This window comes from Homarus americanus, unplaced genomic scaffold, assembly GCF_018991925.1.
Source record: "Homarus americanus isolate GMGI-L3 unplaced genomic scaffold, GMGI_Hamer_2.0 scaffold48016, whole genome shotgun sequence".
In the NCBI taxonomy this organism is placed as follows: domain Eukaryota; kingdom Metazoa; phylum Arthropoda; class Malacostraca; order Decapoda; family Nephropidae; genus Homarus; species Homarus americanus.
The window spans coordinates 1,188,422-1,202,979 of NW_024755055.1; the positions used below are offsets into that span (position 1 = coordinate 1,188,422).

Here is a 14,558-nt window from a genome sequence, read left to right on the forward strand (position 1 = left end):
GGGAGCGGCACGGGAAGGCGTGTACCACATACATACATTCATACACAGAACACACACACACACACACACACACACACACCATCTCTCACTCTCATGCCTCATTAACCTGCGTTAGACAGCCTATGTCCGCAGCACCTGACTGACTGATTGAAGACTGGCTGACTGAGAGTGGGAAATGAGGAGGGAGTGAAGGAGGGAAGGGGAGCAAGCTGATGGGGAGAAGAAGAATGGGCTTGTGCCAGAGGGGAGAAGGAGGCGAGAGAGGGAGAGGAGAGAGAGAAGACGGAGAGGATGATGCAAGATGAGAGGGGTAGAGAGAGGGACGGGGAGGAGAGGGAAACAAGCGAGAAGAAGGGAATACCAAAGAAGGTTGACGACAAACGACAGAAAAGTACAAAAGACAGACAGACAGAAAAGACAGACAGACAGACAGACAGACAGAGCAGGCAGACAGGCAGACAGACACTATATTACTGTTCCGCACATTTTTAGCGGACATAGTTGACATAACCCCGGGGAGGCAGTTTACTGAGCTGGGGCAACTTGGGGAACGACCTGAGGAGGAGGAGGAAGGAGGAGGAGGAGGAGGGAGAAGGAGGAAGAGGAGGAGGGAGGAGGAGGAGGAGGAGGGGGAGAAGGAGAAGAGGAGAAGGAGGAAGAGGAGGAGAGGAGGAGGGGGAAGAGAGGGAGGAGGAGGGGAGGAGGGAGGAGAGGGAAGAGAGGAAGAAGGAGGAAGAGGAGGAGGTGGGGAGGGGGAGGAGAGGATGAGGAGAAGGAGGGGGGAAGAGGAGGAGGGAGAGAGAAAATTTAGGAATGGGTGGGTGGAAGAGGGAGGAGGGAAGAGGAAGAAGGGAGGAAGAGAGGGGGATAGGGGAGGAGGTTTATTGAAAAGAGAGGGGTGAGTGAACTGTTGTCCTGTGTCGCCTCCTTATACCCCTTCCCTCCCTCCCAAGCACCACTACGGCGCCAGTACCCCACCACCCCTACCACCACTTGGTACCCTCTAAGGTCAAGGGTCATCTTCAAGTGACCTTCCTCCCGCTCACCTGGCAAGTTCGATGTCACGGGTTCGATTCCGGCAGTGGAGTTGTTTGACCATCTTCCTAGCCCCATTAGTCCCTGTTCACCCATTGTAAGTAGGTACCTGTTGTAAGTCGAAAATTGCGAATCTGCATTCAGGGAGTTGTTGGAGTCAACTTGATGACATAAACCACTGACCTCAGGCTTTGTGACTCTTCAGGCTTCATGCCCTAACTCATGAGACATAAAGGCAAGCATGAACTTGCATGCTTCTGTTGGACGCTGTAAACGCTTTGCGCCCATACAAGGGATGTAGGGAGTGCCCAATAAAAAAAAAAGTTCAAAGAAAAACTCAACGTAGATTTTACCATTCACGTGTGAGGATGTTCTCTCTTCTTCCTGTTCTCCTCTCTTTCCCTTTTCTTGAAAGGAAAGTGTGTGTGTGTGTGTGTGGTGTGTGTCTTATTGGAGTAGTACTAGAGCTAGTACACACACAACACCATACACGACATTCAACTTTACCCACTTCTTCTCCCTCCACTCTCTCTGCCCCACTTACGCCACCCTCCACGTTCAAGTGAGTTAAAGACGTAGTACTCGAGCCGTCTGAGCCAGCTGGTCCCAACCTTCTCTTCCCTCACATCTGCCCCACCTCACACCCCACACACACCACCCACATCAACCACAATCCCAACCACCAGAATCAACAACCACAATCACCACCATCCACCACCCTTGTTTGTACCTGGCAGAAGTTGGAAAGAGAAGCCTTATGTTTACTAAGCCTTACGACTCCTACAGGGGAGAGGAGGAGGAGGGGGGAAGAGGAGGAGGAGGAGGAGGAAGAGGGGGAGGAGGAGGGGAGGAGGAGGAGGGGAGAGGGGAGGAGGAGGAGGGGAGGGAGGGGAGGGGAGAGGGGAGGAGGAGGAGAGGGGAAGGAGGAGGAGAGGGGGAGGGAGGAGGAGAGGGGAAGGAGGGAGGGAGAGGGGGAGGAGGAGAGGGGAGGAGAGGGGAGGAGAGAGAGGGGAGGGGAGGGAGGGAGGAGAGGGGGGAGGAGGAGGGGGAAGAGGAGGAGGAAGAGGGGGGAGGAGGAGGGGAGGAGGGGAGGAGGAGGAGGGGAGGAGGAGGGGGAAAGAGGGGGAGGAGGGAGGAGGAGGAGGAGGAGGGGAGGAGGAGGGAGGGGGAGAGAGGGAGGAGGAGGAAGAGGAGGAGAGGAGAGGGGAGGAGGAGGAGAGGGGGGAGAGAGGAGAGGGAAGGGAGGAGAGAGGGGAGGAGGAGGAGGAGGAGGAGGAAGAAGAAATGGGAGAGGAGGAAGAACATGGCAGTATATAGCTAAAAAAAGACCACGTGGTGAATGTCAACACAACAAAGACCACGTGGTGAATGTCAACACAACAAAGGCCACGTGGTGAATGTCAACACAACAAAGACCACGTGGTGAATGACAACACAACAAAGACCACGTGGTGAATGACAACACAACAAAAGACCACGGGTAATGACAACACAACAAAGACCACGTGGTGAACAACACACAAAGACCACGTGGTGAATGTCAAACAAAACACGTGGTGAATGTCAACAAAGACCACGTGGTGAATGTCAACAAAAGACAACGTGGACGAGGTAAACAAACATCAGCTGGTAGGGTATCGGGGGGGGAAGTATTGCACTACGAGGGCGGGCTGGACACGACGCAGGTGCAGGAGCCACGTGTAGTTATCCCACAGCGCCACGCCCCCTCCACATACTGGCTGATCTCTGGCACCGACAGGACACTGGAGGGCAATAAAGGAACAGGTTATTATTACCATTATTATGTTAAATGATTTGCGCGGTTCAGTTCTGGTGTCCTTATTATAGAATGGACATAGATTCTTTGGAGAGAGTAAAAGAAGAATGACAAAATGATCCATAATATTGAAACCTTCCATATGAAGAAAGACTGAAAAGCTTAGGCTTACTCATTAGAGAGGCAGAGTTAGGGAGATATGGAGGTAGGTACAAGGGTAAGTGATTAACAAGGGTAAAATGGAAGATGTTCTGAGGTTCAGTAATAACGAAATAACTAGAACAAATGGTTTTAAATTAGATAAATTCCGATTCAGAAAGGATAGGTAGAAGCATTGGTTTGGTAATAGAGTTGGGATATGTGAAGAAGGCTACCGAGTGCTATAGAGATCGGGGACGCTAGAGCTCAAGACGAGTTGGATAGCAAGGAAGTGCTGATTGGAAAGGGATCTGCCATGGGCCAGTCGGCCTCCATCCCACTTTTCGTTCTTATGTTCCCTGTCTCTCTTTCTCTCCTCATTTCTCTTCGTTATCTCTCTTCCCTGTCTCTTCTTTCTCTCCTCATTTCCTCTGATATCTCTTGTCCTGTCTCTCTCTCTCATTTCTCCTTCGTTATCTCTCTCCTCCCCGTTCTCTTCCCTCACTGTTATCTCTCTCTCCATCATTATCTCTTTCCTGTCTCTATTTTCTCTCAGTTTTTATAATCTTCATTTCTCCCTCAATTTCCCTCATTTCTTCCTTATTCCTCTTTATTTTTCGATTCGTTTCTCTCCTATCTCCTTCATTTTATCTCACTTTTCACTTTCTTATTTACAGAGAGAGAGAGAGAGAGAGAGAGAGAGAGAGAGAGAGAGAGAGAGAGACCACACCACCGTTCTCTAGGAATGTTAATTATCACAGGCTGGGGAGGTAAGGGAGGGGTTTGTGGAGGAGTAAGGACGTTGAGTGTGGGGAGAGAGGTTAGAGGAGGTAGGGACTGGACATCTTGTGTGAGGAGAAGAGGAAATTCTAGGGAGGTGGGGAGTTTCTGGGGAGGAAAGGGGGTTCTGGGGAGATTAAAAAAACGCTACGTGTGGGGAGATGAGGATGCTGTGAGTGGACATCAACTGAGGGGAGATGGAGATGGTCTGGGAGGAGAGAGGAGTAGAGTGTGTGTGTGTGTGTGTGTGTGTGAACGAGTAAACATTCTACAAGGGAGAGATGCGTGAGTCTTTGCAGTGAACATCAGTGTAGGGCGGCAGCGGTCGGATGGCCCTTAACTCAATCCATAAGGATTGGGCCCGGTTCTAATAGGCCCCAAACATAACTTAACTATAAGGATTGTGCCCGTCCTATAGGCCCCAAACATAACCTAACCATGAGGATTGGGGCAGTCCCATAGGCCCCAACATAACCTAACCATGAGGATTGGGGCCCGGTTCTAATAGGCCCCAAAATAACCTAATCCATAAGGATTGGGGCCTGTTCTAATAGGCCCCAACATAACCCAATTGATATGATTGGGGCCTGGTTCTAAGGCCTAACATAACCTAACCATAAGGATTGGGGCCCGGTTCTATAGGCTCCCAACATAACCACCATATATGATTGGGGCCTGTTCCATAGGCCCAAACATAACCTAACCATAAGGATTGCCTGGCTCTATAGGCCCAACATAACTCCAACCTATAAGGATTGGGGCCCGGTTCTAATAGGCCCCAAACAACCTAACCATAAGGATTGGCCCGGTTCTAATAGGCCCCAACATAACCAAACCATAAGGATTGGGCCGGTTCTAATAGGCCCCAACATAACCTAACCATAAGGATTGGGGCCTGGTTCTAATAGGCCCCAACATAACCCAACCATTGGGATTGGGGCCTGGTTCTAACAGGCTCAACAAACCACAAGGATTAGCCCGGTTCTAATAGGCCCCAACATAACCTAACCATAAGGATTGGGGTCTTCATTAGGTTCCAAACATAACCTAACCATAAGGATTGGGGCCTGGTTCTAATAGGCCCCAACATCCTAACCATGATTGGGCCCGGTTCTAATAGGGCCTAACATAACCCAACCATAAGGATTGGGGCCCGGTTCTAATAGGGCCCCAACATAACCCAATTCATCGTCTCCAATTTAATTCCAACTTAACCTAACCTAACCACGAGAATTGGGTTCCTAATCAATACTTTAAAACCTATATTAGATTAAGTTAGGTTAGGATAAGTTAATAATGGTGAAGGGGTTGGCTAGGGTTAGGGGATGAGTAGGTTAGGTTAGGATGGAGAAGGTTAGGTTAGGTTAATAGGTTAGAAGGAGAAGAAGAAGGTTAGGTTAACTTGTTAGATGGGTTAGGAGGCTAGGATGGGTTAGGTTAGGATGGGTTAGGTTAGGATGGGTTGGGATCTGTTTGGTTGGGGTCTATTAGGACTGGGGCCCAACTGAGAGTCAAGGTCAGTCACTCCACACCCAGTCAGCCTCCCAAGCATCCAAGCGTCAACACCACCACACGAACCATTGTCACGTGAGGCTTGTACACACACACACACACACACACACACACACACACACACACACACACACACACACACACACACACACACACACACACACACACCTCTCTCATTCTTGCTTACATGTAATACAGTGAACCCGTACAAGGAGTTAAGATCAGGTTAGGTTAAGGAGGTGATAATGGCATTTAATTTTGAAGGACAAGATGTTAATGTAAAGTGTTTTGGTGTATGTGTGTGTGTGTGTGTGTGTGTGTGTGTGTGTGTGTGTGTGTGTGTGTGTGTGTGTTTAACGAGTCAATAACACTTCATTCTTCTCCTCCTCCTTCCTCCCTCTCTCTCCCTTCTCCCCCTTCCCCTCTCACATACCTCCCCCTCCTGGTGAGTAACCCCTCTTGTCGCCCACACCCCCCACTTCCCAGAATGAGTCACAGTACAAGTCAGGCAACTTTTCCCTCAGTCAGCCATCATATATAAATACCACGAGACACCTACCTCCAGCCCCCCAACCCCCATCTCTCTTTCTCTCCTCACCTGCACCTTCTCTATCTGCCTGTCTATATCTACCTGTCTCTCTGTCTGCCGCCTGTTGCCTTTACGCAGCCACGCGTCTCTCTCTCACCCCCTGTCTCTTCTCTACCACCTGGCGCTGGCCTGGCTGTCTGCTATCACTGGCGGCCTGTCTCTGTAGCTGCCTGGCTCTGGCCTGGCCTGTCTCTGGCCCAGGCTGGCTGGGGCCTGTCTGTCCTGGCCTGTCTCTGGCGGGCTGGCGCTGTGCCCGGCCTGGCGCTTCATGGCCTTGCATGGCCTTGCCTGGCTCTGGCCCAGGCTGGCACTGGCTGGCCTGGCAATGTGGCCTGGCTGAAGCCAACTCTGGACTGGCAGGCTAGCACTGGCAGCTGGCATGACTCCAGCACTAGCTGGCCTGGCACTAGGCTGACACCTGGCGCTGGCCTGACCAAGCACTGGTGGTGGGGTGTGGGGTGGGTGGGGCTGGCACAGCCTGGCCTGGCACTGGCCTGACCTGGCGCTGGCACAGGCTGTCGCCTAGCCCGGCCTGGCACTGCCAGCCTGGCACTGGCCTGACCTGCACTGGCCTGGCCTGAGCACTGACCCAAGAGCTAACACTGACGCAACTAACACTAACAAACACAGACAAACAAACAAACACAAAACAAACAATTGATGACATGAAGATCATTTGTTTTCGGCCTCTGACCTTCGCGCTTTTGTTGGGTCACCGAATATTGTACTCGAGGAAGCTGTGCCCTTTATGGTATAGAGAGTATAAACACCTGTGCCCTTTAAAACAGGTGTAAACGTTAAGGTACAGGAAGTTTAGACAGGTATGAACATTAGACGATATTACATAGCAATTTAAGACAGCTGTACCCTTTAAAATACAGAGCAATTAACACAGCTATACCTTTTAAACCACCCCATACATAGCAATCTAACAGTGCAATATCCTTTTAACCAACAGTACATAGCAATCTAACAGTGCAATATCCTTTTAACCAACAGTACATAGCAATCTAACATAGCTATACCTTTAAACAAACAGGACATAATACCACCCCAACACCACCCACCCACACCACACCATTCCGGAAACATGACTGGGGGATTTCCTGTGTTACCTCCTCTTATATCGATTCCAGTGTCGCTATTGGACGTTAAACAGCATAAAGAGGCCATAAGGGCGCATAGAGTTGGGTCCTTACTGTGTGTGTGTGATAGCCTAGAGTGTGATAGTGACAGCCTAGAGTGTGACAGTGACAGCCTAGAGTGTGACAGTGACAGCCTAGAGTGTGATAGTGACAGCCTCCAGTGTGTGACAGTCTCCAGCGTGACAAAGAGAGCCAACGTGACTCATAACACCGACTTGAATGTTAAATCTCTCTCTCTCTCTCTCTCTCTCTCTCTCTCTCTCAGCCGTACCAGACACATCCACAAGAATGAAAACAAGAAGCCATATCAGTCATTCAGAGACATACAGTCATGAATCACACACACACACACACACACACACACACACACACACACACACACACACACACACACACACACACACACACACCACAGTGCTGCCCCCACACCTAATATTGACCACTTCAAGGGCACATGCCACACCGCCACTCACACTGGCTTCTCGGGTGTCTGGTTTGCGCTTACCGATCAGCTCCAGACTTGATTTATCTTACTCCGGGTTGGGTTAGTTTGGTGTGGCTCATTGTTCGCTGCCTGGCTTGGATTAGCTGACACTGGCTTGTAGAGATGGTTTAGGGGGTGGTTAACCTAAATCTCCGTTTGAGAGAGAGAGAGAGAGAGAGAGAGAGAGAGAGAGAGAGAGAGAGAGAGAGAGAGGGGGGGGGAGGTAAACAAGAACACTTGCATCCTGATCCTTCCACACACTCACCTGGCCAGGCATCACCTGGATACCCCTCCCTCCCTCCCTCAATCTCTCCTGGGAAGGGGGAGAGAGAGGATGAAGGAAAGGAGGGAGAGGATGAAGGAAGGGGGGAGAGGATGAAGGAAAGGGGGAGAGAGGATGAAGGAAAGGAGGGGAGAGGATGAAGGGGGAGAGGATGAAGGGGAGAGGATGAAGGAAAGGAGGATGAAGGAAAGGGGAGGATGAAGAAAGGAGGAGAAGGATGAAGGAAAGGGAGAGAGGATGAAGGAAAGGAGGGAGAAGGATGAAGGAAAGGGGGAGAGGATGATGAAGGAAAGGGGAGAGGATGAAGGGAAAGGGGGAGAGGATGAAGGAAAGGAGGGGAGAGGATGAAGAAAGGGGGGAGAGGATGAAGGAAAGGGGAGAGGATGAAGGAAAGGGAGAGGATGAAGAGGGGGGGAGAGGATGAAGGAAAAGGGGAGAGGATGAAGGAAAGGAGAGGATGGAGAAGGAGGGAAGGATATGAAGGAAAGGGGGAGAGGATGAAAGAGAGGAAGGAGAAGGATGAAGGGAAAAGGAGGAGAAGGATGAAGGAAAGGGGAGAGGATGAGAAAAGGGGAGAGGATGAAGAAAAGGGGAGAGGATGAAGGAAAGGGGGGAGAGGATGAAGAAGAGGGGAGAGGATGAGATGAAGGAAAGGGGAGAGGATGAAGGAAGGAGGGAGGATGAAGGAGAAGGAGGATGAAGGAAAAGAGGAGGGAGAGGATGAAGGAAAGGGGGAGAAGGATGAAGGAGGAAGGGAGAGGATGAAGGAAAGGGGGAGAGGATGAAGGAAGGAGGGAAGGATGAAGGAAAGGGGAAGGATATGAAGGAAAGGGGAGAGAGGATGAAGGAAAGGGGGGAAGGATGAAGGAAAGGGAAGGATGAAGGAAAGGGGAGAGGATGAAGGAAAGGGGGAAGAGGATGAAGGAAAGGAGGGGAGAGGATGAAGGAAGGGGAGAGAGGATGAAGGAAAGGGAGAGAGGATGAAAAAGGAGGGGAGAGGATGAAGGAAAGGGGGAGAGGATGAAGGAAAGGGGAAGGATGAAGGAAGGGGAGGATGAAGGAAGGGGGAGAGGATGAAGAAAAGGGGGAGAAGGATGAAGGAAAGGGGAGAGGATGAAGGAAAGGGGAGAGTGAAGAAGGAGGGGAGAGGATGAAGGAAAGGGGAAGGATAAGGAAAAGAGGATGAAGGAAAGGGGGAGAAGGATGAAGGGGGAGAGGATGAAGGAAAAGGGGAGAGGATGAAGGAAAGGGGGAGAGGATGAAGGAAAGGAGGATGAAGGAAAGGAGGGAGAGGATGAAGGAAAGGGGAGAGGATGAAGGAAGGGGAAGGATGAAGGAAAGGGGAGAGGATGAAGAGGAAAGGAGGGGGAGAGGATGAAGGAAAGGGGGAAGGGATGAAGGAAGGGAGAGGATGAAGGAAAGGAGGGAGGATGAGAAGGAAGGATGAAGGAAAGGGGGAGAGGATGAAGGAAAGGGGAGAGGATGAAGGAAAGGGGAGAGGATGAAGAAAAGGGGAGAAGGATGAAGGAAAGGGGGGAGAGGATGAAGGAAAGGAGAGAGGATGAAGGAAAGGAGGGGAGAGGATGAAGGAAAGGGGAGAGGATGAAGGAAAGGGGGAGAGGATGAAGAAAGGGAGGGGAGAGGATGAAGAAGAAAGGGGGTGCACCACCACCCCTCCCCAGCCACCAACCACTCGAGTCATGCACCTGGATCATCCTCATCTTCCATGCATGACATCATCCTCGTCGTCACGGGCGGAGGGGCGGAGGGGTGGGGCAGAGGGTGAGGGAGAGAGAGGGGAGAGGAGGAGAGGGAATAAGTGAGATGCAGCTGGATGGAAGGAAGGAGGGAGGGAGGAAGAGGGAAGAGTAAGGAAGGAAGGACAAAAGGAGGGGGGGGTTGGGGGATAAGGACGATTGTATAACGCAGCTGGGAGGAAGGGGAGGGGAGGAAGTGAGGCAGCAGCTGGCCAATCAGGGGAAAAGAGAAGAGGAGGGAAGGAGAAAGAAGGAGGAGGAGGAGGGAGGAGGAGGAGGAGGAGGGAGGAGGAGGAGGAGGAGGAGGAGGAGGAGACAAATAGATGATAAGGAAAACTACACACCGGAAGGAGGAGAGAGAGAGAGAGAGAGAGAGAGAGAGAGAGAGAGAGAGAGAGAGAGAGAGAGAGAGAGAGAGAGAGAGAGAGAGAGAGAGAGAGAGAGAGATGGTATGAGGTAAACAATGATGATGATAATAATAATAATAATGATAATAATGAGGATAGTGAGAGAGGGAGGAAGGTGGAGAGGGAGGTATGCCCACCCACATGAGAGGAGACCTACATTGGTAATACCTCACCTAACCTGCCCACCACAACCTCCTGCCTACCACACCCACCATAACTACCACTGGGGTGTCTAATCTTCAGGTAAAACACGCTTAACTGACTAATCTCAGGTATAACAAGCTTAGGGTGTCTAACCTTCAGGTAAAACAAGCTTAACTGACTAATCTTCAGGTATAACAAGCTTAGGGTGTCTAACCTTCAGGTAAAACAAGCTTAACTGACTAATCTTCAGGTATAACAAGCTGGGTGTCTAATCTTCAGGTGTATCAGAGGTTAGGGGGGGGGGGGGGAGGTTTAGTGAGGCGGCTGAGTAAAGCTGAAGGAACCATTAATGATGTGACGCGGTGTACTGTACGTGATGTGGCCCAGGTGAGGGTTAGGTTAGGTTAGGTTAGGTTAGGTTAGGTTAGGTTAAATTTAACAACATTGGATTAGCATTAAAGCAGGATCCAGCCAGTCAGTGTCCCAGTAACCATGGCAACCAGACATATCATCAGATGTCAACAAAAGAAGATACGGAAGTCATTACTATACTGATCACCTCTATATACACACACACACACACACACACACACACACACACACACACACACACACACACACACACACACACACACACACACACACACACACACACACACACACACACACCACACACACACACACACACACACACACACACACACGAACATAACTAAGAGTTTTTCCATCAAGTATATAATATTATTTAGTATTTTATCCTACATAGAGTCTTAGTTTTACTCAATATATTATCATTAGTATTATGTTTAATATTCCTAGAGAAGTAATAAGAACATCTAAAGAGTTAAGGAGGTACAATCTCTATTAGGAGAGGTACAATCTATTAGGGAAGTTAGAGAGGTTACAGTCTGTTAGGAGGGGGTACAATCTGTTAGGAGGGTTAAGGGGAGAGTTACAGTCTGTTAAGGAGAGTGGGGGGTACAATCTGTTAGGGGGTGCGTTAAGACAAGGACAAACACAGCAACAAGTAAACACGTGTATCAGTAGAGAAAAAACGGATGGTGGCATAGCACTAGCTTCACCCACCCCCACCAGCAACCTGCCCCTGGCACTGGCCCTGGCCCCCGCCGGCACTGGCCTGGCCTGGCAGCCTGGCCGGCTGGCCTAATCCCGGCACTAGCCTGGCCCCCACCAGCACTAGCCTAGCCCACCGGCACTGGCCTAGCCCCCACAGAGCGCCCTGGCCCCCCCCACCAGCACTAACCTAGCCCCGCGCTGGCCTGGTCCCCGAGGCGCTGGCCTGGCCGGCGGCCTGGCCACCGGCGCTGGCCTGGCCCGGCGCTGAGCCTGGCCTGGCGCTGGCTGTGGCCTGGCGCTGGCCTGGCCCCGGCGCTGGCCTGTGGCCTGGCCTCGTCCTCCTCAGCATCCCTCTCAAACAAGTGTTAATGTGGTTTGGTTAGGTTAGGTTAGGTTAGGTTAGGTGAAATAAGCCAGGGTGGAAATTCTTCAGGTGATCTAAATATTTCATCACCTTGAATACTGTATCTCGCGTGGCCATGATAAGGAGAAGAGCCGGTATCAACAAGACAATGGTGATGGCGAGAAGTAGACTATCAGAGAGTGGACTTTGAGATCGACACTCACCCCGCCACGCCACCAAACACACCCTCAGTACATGTGATAAGGGAAGCTTATGACGAATCCTTTGCTGTAGAACTTTGCGATAAGGATGTCATATAACGAATCCCTTGGTATATACGACCCTCTATATATGCGATAAGGACCCACCTCACTGACAACAATAAACAAAACATTCCAGTGACGTGTTTTGACCTTCACTGTCCCACAACCCAAAACAAAATATCCTTGTTCTAAATGATACGTGGATGGTAGGACAATGGTTGATGGTTGTTAAGTAATGGCAATTTGAGTTGCTGATTTGAGTTGCTACTATCACTACCACAACCACCACTTCAACCACTACCACAACCACCACAACCACAACCACCACCACCACCACAGTACACCCACCTCACCCCTCTATACTCTCGGGGTGGATCAATGACCGTGTACACAGCCTGAAGGGGGAGGTAGAGGAGAGGAGGAGGTAGGTAGGGTAGAGAGAGAGTGATGATGATCTAGAACAGGGGAGGAGGAGGAAGAGAAGAAGGAAGAAGCAGAGGAGAGAGGGAGATAAGGTAGAAGGAATGGTGATCTGGAAGAGGAGAAGGGAAGAAGAAGAATGAGGGAGGAAGGAGGGAGGGAAGGAGGAAAGAGGAGGAGGAGGAGAAGGGAAGAAGAATGTGGAAGGAAGGGAGGGAGGGAGGAAAGCAAATAACTTCCCTTGACCGTGGACTTCCCCAACAACACTCCCTCAGGGTACATTTACACATTGGGGTGTCATGACCTACGGTGCATGTATGTATGTATGTGTGTGTGTGTGTGTGTGTGTGTATGTGTGTATGTGTGTGTGTTTTGCGGTGGACGGCAGTGGTGGTGATGGTTGACAGCGCTTCGCCCACTCAACCAAATAACACACCACCAAATGAACACCACGCCAACTGAACACCCCGTCAAATGAACACCCCACCAACTCAACACTCCCCAACAACTACTACTATATATCAGACTAAGACACTAAACTAACTTATATATGTGTAAAGAACCTCCCCCCCCCTCTCTCTCTCTCTCCCTCCACCACACACCACAATACACATGCTATCCCCACCACACCACTCTCACCCCACCACACATCACCACTCTCACCCCACCACACACACACACACGTAAATATTAACCCAAACTAGAACACCAAACTCACCGCCATGATATCATCCCAGTGCTTAAAATAACGACCAGTGGCGGATCCAGGAGGGGGCAGAGAGAGGGGGGGGAGGGGGTGGAGGGGGTGTCATCATGCACACGTGACCCCCCCCCCCCATCCTTCCTTCCATCTGATGTTTATAATAGAAATAAATAGTCTCTTAATTCACCCCTTAGTCTATTATCGAATCCTTAAATGACAAGTAATAGGTGATTGGATCTTAATACTGTATACACTACAACACTTCACTTCAAAATACAATGAATACAACCAAGCAGATTATACAACACTTCACTTCAAAATACAATGAATACAACTAGGCAGATTATACAACACTTCACTTCAAAATACAACTAATACAACCAAGCAGATTATACAACATAACATTCCCACTCCAAAATAAAACTATAGCCAAGATTCTGACCCTAACAGACGTGGTAAAAAAGGGTGACAATCGCATACACTGTACTTGGCAGAGTTCCCAAAGCGAGGTTGTGTAGTTTTCCTCTCTCTCTCTCTCTCTCTCTCTCTCTCTCTCACAAGACCCTGACCTGGCCATCTTATGGTTGGAAGGAGGTGACAGGGGTGGATAGGAGGTGACAGGGGTGGATAGGAGGGTGTACGGAGGTGAAGGGATCCTAGTTCGTCCTTGACCCACATATCCTACATCAAGGAGGAGGAAGAGAGTACCCCTCATCTCCACCACTCCACCACCACCATCACTAATCACACAAACGATGGAGAATTGACTAGTAGTGTTGGTGTAAGCTGGTGAAAGATTTATATTATTATTGCTATTTTCTACATTATTTCTGCTATTTTCTACATTATTTCTGCTATTTTCTACATTATTTCTGCTATTTTCTACATTATTTCTGCTATTTTCTACATTATTTCTACTATTTTCTATATTATTTCTACTATTTTCTACATTATTTCTACTATTTTCTACATTATTTCTGCTATTTTCTACATTATTTCTGCTATTTTCTACATTATTTCTACTATTTTTTACATCATTTCTACTATTTTCTACATCATTTCTACTATTTTCTACATCATTTCTACTATTTTCTACACTATTTCTGCTATTTTCTACATTATTTCTGCTATTTTCTCTATTACTTCTGCTATCTTCAGTATTCTTATCATTATCTTCATATTAACATCGACAGCTTATCGTGTGGCGTTCATTCTGGTATCATGTAATAACACTCAAAACCCCTCCTCAACACAACAACAAAGACACTTCCTTCACCACACTACCACCACAACCATCACACCACTACCACAACCACAACCACAACCATCACACCACTACCACAACCATCACACCACAACCACCACCACCACTTTCATCCCCTCCTGCAGAAATTCTCTCCCATGACCCGTGACCCAGATTGGCTCATATAGTGCTATACTGAAGCTGGTGCGTGTTAAGTACTGCATTGAATACGATAGTGATGGCTAGCAATGAGGATAGTGATGGCTGGGTAATGAGGATAGTGATGGCTAGTAATGAGGATAGTAATGACTAAACAATGAGGATAGTGTATAAATTAAATAATTCATATGCTTAAAGTACAGGTATTCGCGTGCTGTGAATCCACCCCCCCCCCCAAATAACACCTTCCCCTCCTCCCACCCCCCAAATAACACCTTCCCCTCCCTCCCCTACTGTGT

The 14,558-nt window shown here is 49.4% G+C and overlaps 1 protein-coding gene across 1 annotated transcript in view; it reads right to left on the minus strand.

The window, feature by feature from the left end:
- LOC121856270 overlaps positions 1–14,558 on the minus strand; it is a 39,685-nt gene that overhangs the window by 15,439 nt on the left and 9,688 nt on the right. Inside the window, exon 3 of the mRNA XM_042351677.1 lies at positions 2,697–2,798. The gene's annotated coding sequence lies outside the window, so the exon portion shown is untranslated. The remainder of the gene's footprint in view (positions 1–2,696; positions 2,799–14,558) is intronic.